Genomic DNA, 6,882 nt, shown 5'->3' with positions numbered 1-6,882 from the left:
CCCTCCCTTTGTCCACGGGGCTTAAAGCTCATGTATCACACCGTCCTGGCCTTTGTCCAGGATGGCTAAGAACACCACTGCACCACACCTGCAGCCCAGAACACCCCTCAAATGGGTGCTTTTGTGCCAAACAACTTGGCAGACAATTTTAGGGATCTCCTATGGCCAAAAGAGTTTTCCCAAGAATGCTTGATGATGGGAGGAAAGGCAAGTAAGGGAAAGAACAGAGAGGAGACCACAGTGACTCCCTAGACTCATTGACGCTGGCTAGACCTGAGTTCCAGAGTCTTCGCTCGGGGTGACTTGCCCTGGAAACTTATGTCAAAGCTCCAAACCTTTCCTTTTATCTTGAAAATAAGACTGAGATTATAGTCATCAGTCACCCAACAAGGGGGAATGTGTTAGGAGAAGTACACCATTGAGTGATTTTGTCATTCCCTGTATGAACATCGTAGTCTTCTTACAGATGCTATGGTGGCTATGATGTCATCAAGTATAATCTCTTTGGTTTGATTTTTGGGGCTTGTAAGAACATCTTACAGCCTAGGCTGTTCCAGAACTTACGATTTCCCTATGACAGCCTCCCACGTGTAGGAATGACAGGCCTGTGCTGCCAGGCCCAGCCAAGTAATGGGATCTTAACCGGCTGCCTTCATATATGCAATGTGTCTTTGACAAGACATGCAGAACTTGTCTGTACTTGTGTTGCTTATCTTATAGGACTGTGAAACTTTCTGTTCAAAACACTTGGTGAACCTGAAGTGTTAAACCAACGTGAGGGTTCATCCAAGCTTGAGCTTGTTGTAGCTCTGTTTAGCTACCTAGCAACAGGTTGCTAAGGGAGTCAGCACTGTGCAATGACGCATCTCTGATTGTCAATCAGAAACAGGCTGGTGATCATAGTATTCGCACAGTTCAGCAGGTTAGATAGAAATATTAATTATATCGGCGAGTCTCAGTGAGACCTAGTCCTCTGGCTTCACATCACTGACTGACTTTCCTATGATCTGCCCCATTATCCTTGAAGAGTAATGGACGCTCATGCTGTGGGCAGAGTGGGGCATTGATGCTGTAACCAGGATGGTATCATCTTTCACCGGCACAAGATTAATTTACCAACGAGACAAGGCTGCTTTCTACCACATGCTGAATTGGTTGGCAGCTGCTGGGTGTTTTTCACACCTGCCAATGGAAAATATATTTTCTTTGTAGGAAACAGTTTCTGTTACTGTATTCTAGTGGAAGTTATTAGTTATAAAAATTTATTAAATTATTTTAAAACAGAGACCCCTTTATACTGTTATATGTTATAGAAGTAACTGGAAATCAACTCACATAATAGGAACAGATATTACTAGAAGACATAGGTATAAAACTAAAAAATACACTATAGTTTCAGAAATGTTAACTGCAAAAGATTTTATGATGTAGAACCCTCCCTAAATAACATGACCTGTCATGTCTGTCATTGCTTCAGGTAAATTCAAGTTGAGTTTCACAACGACATCTCTGAGTGTTTGGTTAGGATTTAACAAACTCCCAAGCGGAAGCTTGCAATGCAAGTAGGGCCCACCTGTCTTCAGAGCATGCTCTGTAGTTCTGCAGCCCATAGCAAGTGAAGGAAGCATTGATTAGACTTGATTTAAAGCAGTGAGTGATTAATACGGCTGGGAAATTGATTCATGTTTCTCAAGTGATTAGGGCACAGCCATCTACCGTTGACACAACTCCTGTCTCAAGGCTGGAAAACAAACAGGGAAGCACGCGTCAGACAGATAAATGATGGCTGCTTTCAGCTCCTGGGGAAGCCATTTGTTTCTGAGATAAGAAATTGACTGCTCTCCACTCATAAGAAGATAAGCGAGGGAAAGGGAGAAAGGATTCCTGTCCCTAAGAACATCATGTCGGGTGAGGCAGTGGGGATGCTCTCTCCAGAAACACTGTAAAAGGATCTCTGTGGCACACTGGTGTCTCTGAAGCCAGGCCCTTGGAAACATTCCCGCTGCTCATTCAGGGACAGTGTTACCAGGAGCCCCTGAATGAGGATCTTTATGGCCCTTCCCACCAGGGCAGGCACCTGAAGGACTTGTAGCCTGGAAGGCCCCTGAAAGCGTGTCCCCTGCTGCCCAGCGCCTCTAAGGAAACTGCCTTAGCATGCTTATACAGTTGCTGTGTTTGTGTTCCTGTGCTGTGTCTCCCCAGGTGCAGTTCCCTCTCACTTCCTGGGAGTGTGTGTACTTCCAGTTCACCTCAGCTTCAAGTCTCCTCAAACGGCACTTCCCATAGAATGCTGGCTACCTATTCCCCTGGGCTGGAAGGAACTTCCCTCCCTACTCTAAAGAACAGTTTCTGTCATGGTACTTGCTGCTCTCAGCTGGGATTCCAAAGCAGAGAGCTGTTTGCAATTCCTTCAGTACCACAGAGCCTTCAGGGTCCCTCTCTACTTTGGGCCTCCAGTTGCACAGTGCCCGTCCATAGGATACTTTCACGTGACACTTGTTGAAAGGCAAGCCACTGGGTGGCTTCTGTGAGCACTGGCCTCAACCCTGGTCAGCTGCTAATTCTGCAGATGCCCCTACCTCAAATGACAGAGCCAGCTGTCCACAAGCCTTGTTCTGTGTTCAGTGTATGTTGCTGCCAACACTAATCAGGAAGATCGAGTATGTCTCTCCCTGACCAGCTGGGTCAGGAGCCCTCATCCTGGCCCAATCAGCACCTATGTTCTGTCTTTTCCTGTCGTGGTCTTCCCAACTCCGACTTCGAAGCATTCTCAACCTGTGTACCCCTAGGTGGGTGGTCATCTGGCAGGGAACCTGCAGAGTCTCTGTCTGAGCAGTATGGCTGAGCACCATCACAGTGAACCAGGACCAGAACTGTGGGTCCAGGGGAGGCTGAGGAGGTGGAAGCAGAACATGGGTTCCTACCAGGCTGTCCTCTGGCGCAGTGGGCTCCAGGGCTGTGGTTTCAGATCGGTGCAAAATTAAATTAGGAGAAGGCAGAAGTGTGGGTACAGAGAGTGCTGGTGCTGGTCCGCTTACCTAGCTTTGCAAGTATCCAACCCAGCTACTATTCGGAAGCCATTCTTTTATACAAGAGTTGAAACTGAACACGTCATTGGGCTTTAAGAAAAATTCTGCCTCTCAGTTACCTTCTTAGCAATTCTTCCAATCTTCTGTTAAAAAAAAAAAAAAAAGTCCACACACACACACACACACACACACACACACATCCATACATTGTTTAAATAGCACTGGATACCCTGACTATGTAAATTTTACTTTTTTTCCTGTTGTTTGGCTTTTTGTTTTGTTTTGTGGTGGTGGAGGTTACTGAGATAGGGTCAGTCTCTAGTGCTCTCTATCCTAGAGCTCAGTATGTATCAGCTGAATCTCAAGCTCACTGAGATCCTCTTGCCTCTGCCTCCCAAGTGCTGGGATTAAAGATGTGGGTCACCAAGGCCGGCATGTTGTGTCTTAAGAGAGAGCTATGATTGCTTCCTCTTGTCTCTGAAGAGCCCTCCAAAATGTAGCTCCATGGCTGCATTCTTATTGCGATGGAAGCAATCATGGGCTACACGTGAGCAAGACGCCCCTGTTTTTGCAGTGTGTCTGAAAACAAGTACGTCTCCTCCCCAGACTCACCAGGGGCATGTAAGGGCACAGGAGCTGAGTTGAATAAATTCCTGCTCTCTGGGATTTGAACTGGGGAAGGGCTCAGGCCCATGGTAAATGGAGGGAATGAAAGGGGCATCAAGAAAAGCCATAAGGGGGATTTGGAGTCGGCCTTGCCAGCCACTCAGGGAGGAAAGAAGTTAGAAGAACCCATATACTGAAGACAGCATGCCAAGGAAAGGGCATGGGCACCAGGGAGTCCTGGAAACGAGCCTGATGTGAAAGGGGCAGACGCTGGGAATCCTTAAGTGGTGTCACTGAGGTGAACGCTCACATTTCTCCCTTCCACCCGTCCGTCTCCATCAGTGTGGACCCAGAGCCTGCCATGGATTCACAAGGGTGTCTGCCTCCTTCATCTGTGATCTAATCAAAGGCCTTTCTAGGAAGTACAATAGTCCTTTATCTCTTCTTGCCCAGGGTTTGTTTCCCTGTGGTCAGCCGTGGTCTGAAGACATTAAACAGAATCGCTGAATTTTCAGTTGCAGGCAGCTGAGTCGGTGATAGAATTGTGTGCAAGTCTGCTTTGTCCCGCTGTGCATTCTACCTGCTGGCGGTCACTTTGCAGTTTCTTAGCTGTCACATCGCCTGTTGTCTTGCCTCGCTGAGTTTCAAGTGACCCTTATTCTATTTAATAATGACCCCCCAAAATATGAGATTTACAATGCTGGCTTTGCAGATGTACCACAGAGAAACTGTTATACACTTCCCTTATGTGAAAGAGAACTCAGGAGAAAACAAACTGGTGATGTTGCCAAGACCTGTACATCAGGACACACAGGACACACAGGTAGGGAGAAACACCACGCATAGAACTTCTACCACCAGTAACAGTACAGCTGGTCTACCTTATTGTCATTCTTCTATTGCCTGCTAAGAGAGGCCTGTTGTGCCTGATTTATAAGTTAAATTTAATTGTAGGTGTGTATGGATAGGGAAAATGTAAAGGTTCAATACTGTCTGTGGTTTCAGGCATCAGCCTGAGGGGTCTTGGGGCAAACTCCAGAGAAGAGAATGTTGTGACAGAAACTCTAACACAGTAAGTCTACTGACTGAAGTTAGTCTCTACTTCAGTCAGTAGAGACGACTAATTAGTGTACAGTCTGGCAAGTTCAGCACTAGAATGCGTCTCGGGAGCAGCTTGCCCAAGCTACTCTCATGTGACAAAGCTCTTTGTGTGGTCTCTCTCCGACATCCTCAGAGATGACATAATAGCACTTGGCTATCCCCTGATCCTAATGGCTGCCAGCAGCCCCCACAGCTCTCTCTTTTCTGATCAGAAGAGATGATCTGTCTAGTCTCCAACAAACTCCTCAGATAACTGACTAGAGGAGCTTAGGTAAACAGGTGCCTTCAAGGTTGGCCCGTGAGATGGTGGTGTGTTTGATCTCAGTCATATGGCCACCTTGAGGCAGGGGCAGGTACTTTGTAGGTGGATGATGGGGGATAGAAGTGGGAGAGCAACTGGTAAATATCCAACCCACCCTTTCAGTTCTATTTGTAGAGCCATGATTCTTAACCTTCCTAGCTCTGTGTGCGACCCTTTGATACAGCCGTGGTGACCCCGGTAGTAAAATTACTTTCATTGCTACTTCATAATTACTATTTTGCTACTGTTATGAGTCGTAAATATGTGATATGTGACCTCTGTGAAAAGATCATTTGACACCCCCTCAGGGGTCGTGACCCACAAGCTGAGAACTGCTGTTGTAGATCGCTCTGCGGGACTTAGCGTAAAGCCTGTTTCGGGCATGTGCGAATCCCAGGTTTTCAGCTCCCAGAAAGGGCAGGGTGAAAGCAAAGAGAGAACCGTGTAATGTAATTGTAAATGGGCTCCAGCTGTCACGCCTTGGCTTACCTATCCTCTTGAGTGTTCTGAGGCGGCCACTGGGCGGTGCTAGAGCCGGGTGTCCTCTGCCATACAGGCGGGCTCTGGATGCCCCAGCGTGCCAACCCCATCCCCCAAGCTCTTCCCAGGCAGCACTGCAGTGCACGGCTATCCCCGGATCTGAGTTCCCTGCTTTTCCCCCAGCACACTGGCTCTGGAGCTTCCGCTCTCGCCGCAAATCTACCTTGTGCTCCTCACTGGGACAGACTAAATGCCCCGGGGTTATCCCAGATTCCCTAAACGAGGCTTTCCAGGCTCGGCTGACTCCAGCGCCGCGCTCGCAGGCCTCTGCAACGCAGAGAGCACCCTTGTGAGATGAGGGGCTGGCTTCCAGTCTAGCGCTGGCCCGAAATCGCCGTGCTCTCCCAGCCCGGATGTGCAGCTCCCCGCAGCGTGCTCTCTCTGCAGCCCTGGGCACTGATCCTTCGGATTCCTGTAGAGCCTTGGGACGTGACCTCATGGGTCACTCCTATAGAACAGGATAGACCCCGTTCCCGTGGGTGTCCTGGGTCACTCCCACGTGGGTCTAGGGGTCGCAAGGCTGTGATCCTCACCCTCGTTCCTGCACTGAGCGCGGACCCTCCGCAGGGGACCCGTTGCTGGGAAGGGCTCTGTTTGTCAATCAATCATCCTGCCTCCAGGAGTGGGGATCCTTGCTGGTGACCGCCCCGCGCGGATTGATGGGGAAGGCTCGGGAAGGCTCGAGTCGCCAGCCCTCCCCTGCTAATCCGCCGCATTGTCCGCTGACGTATCTAATTATGTGTCTTACAACTACCGCGCGGTCCCGGGAGCAGCGGGGGCCTTCTGGCGGAAAGACGAGAATGATTGCTCCATCTGTTACCGAGGCACCTCTGGGGGAGAGGGGCGAGTGCGCGTGCGCCCAGGCCGGACGGGTGGGGCAGCCACGCGGAGCGCAGGTGCCTCGGGAGCCTGGATCCACGCGGCAGGTGCAGGTGCCATGCTCGCCCCGGCTGAGTGGATGCTTAATTACAGTCGACCTCCGGGGCTGTCTCACTCCTGAATGACGGGTGAAGCTCCTGGTGACGCTCGGAGCAGAGCTAGAGAAGAAGGTAGCAGACTGGAGACCCCTGGGAAGCGAGGATGAGGTCTTTCCCTAATCACTGGGCTATGCCTCATCCCTAGGCAGATTAAAGCGTCCTTTGGGCTAAATTGATTCTCCATCCATTGACACCACATTCTATTCCAGAACATTGTTTCCATGGCTCTGCAGCCACGCTGAACAGGAATCCACTCTCTCAAAAATAGGCTGGCCTTGGAGTCAAATGTCAGTAACAGCACCTACACCCTGTCCCTTTACAATTTACT

The sequence above is a fragment of the Mus musculus genome, chromosome 6, assembly GCF_000001635.26.
Source record: "Mus musculus strain C57BL/6J chromosome 6, GRCm38.p6 C57BL/6J".
NCBI classification, from domain to species: domain Eukaryota; kingdom Metazoa; phylum Chordata; class Mammalia; order Rodentia; family Muridae; genus Mus; species Mus musculus.
This window is presented reverse-complemented; position numbering follows the sequence as displayed.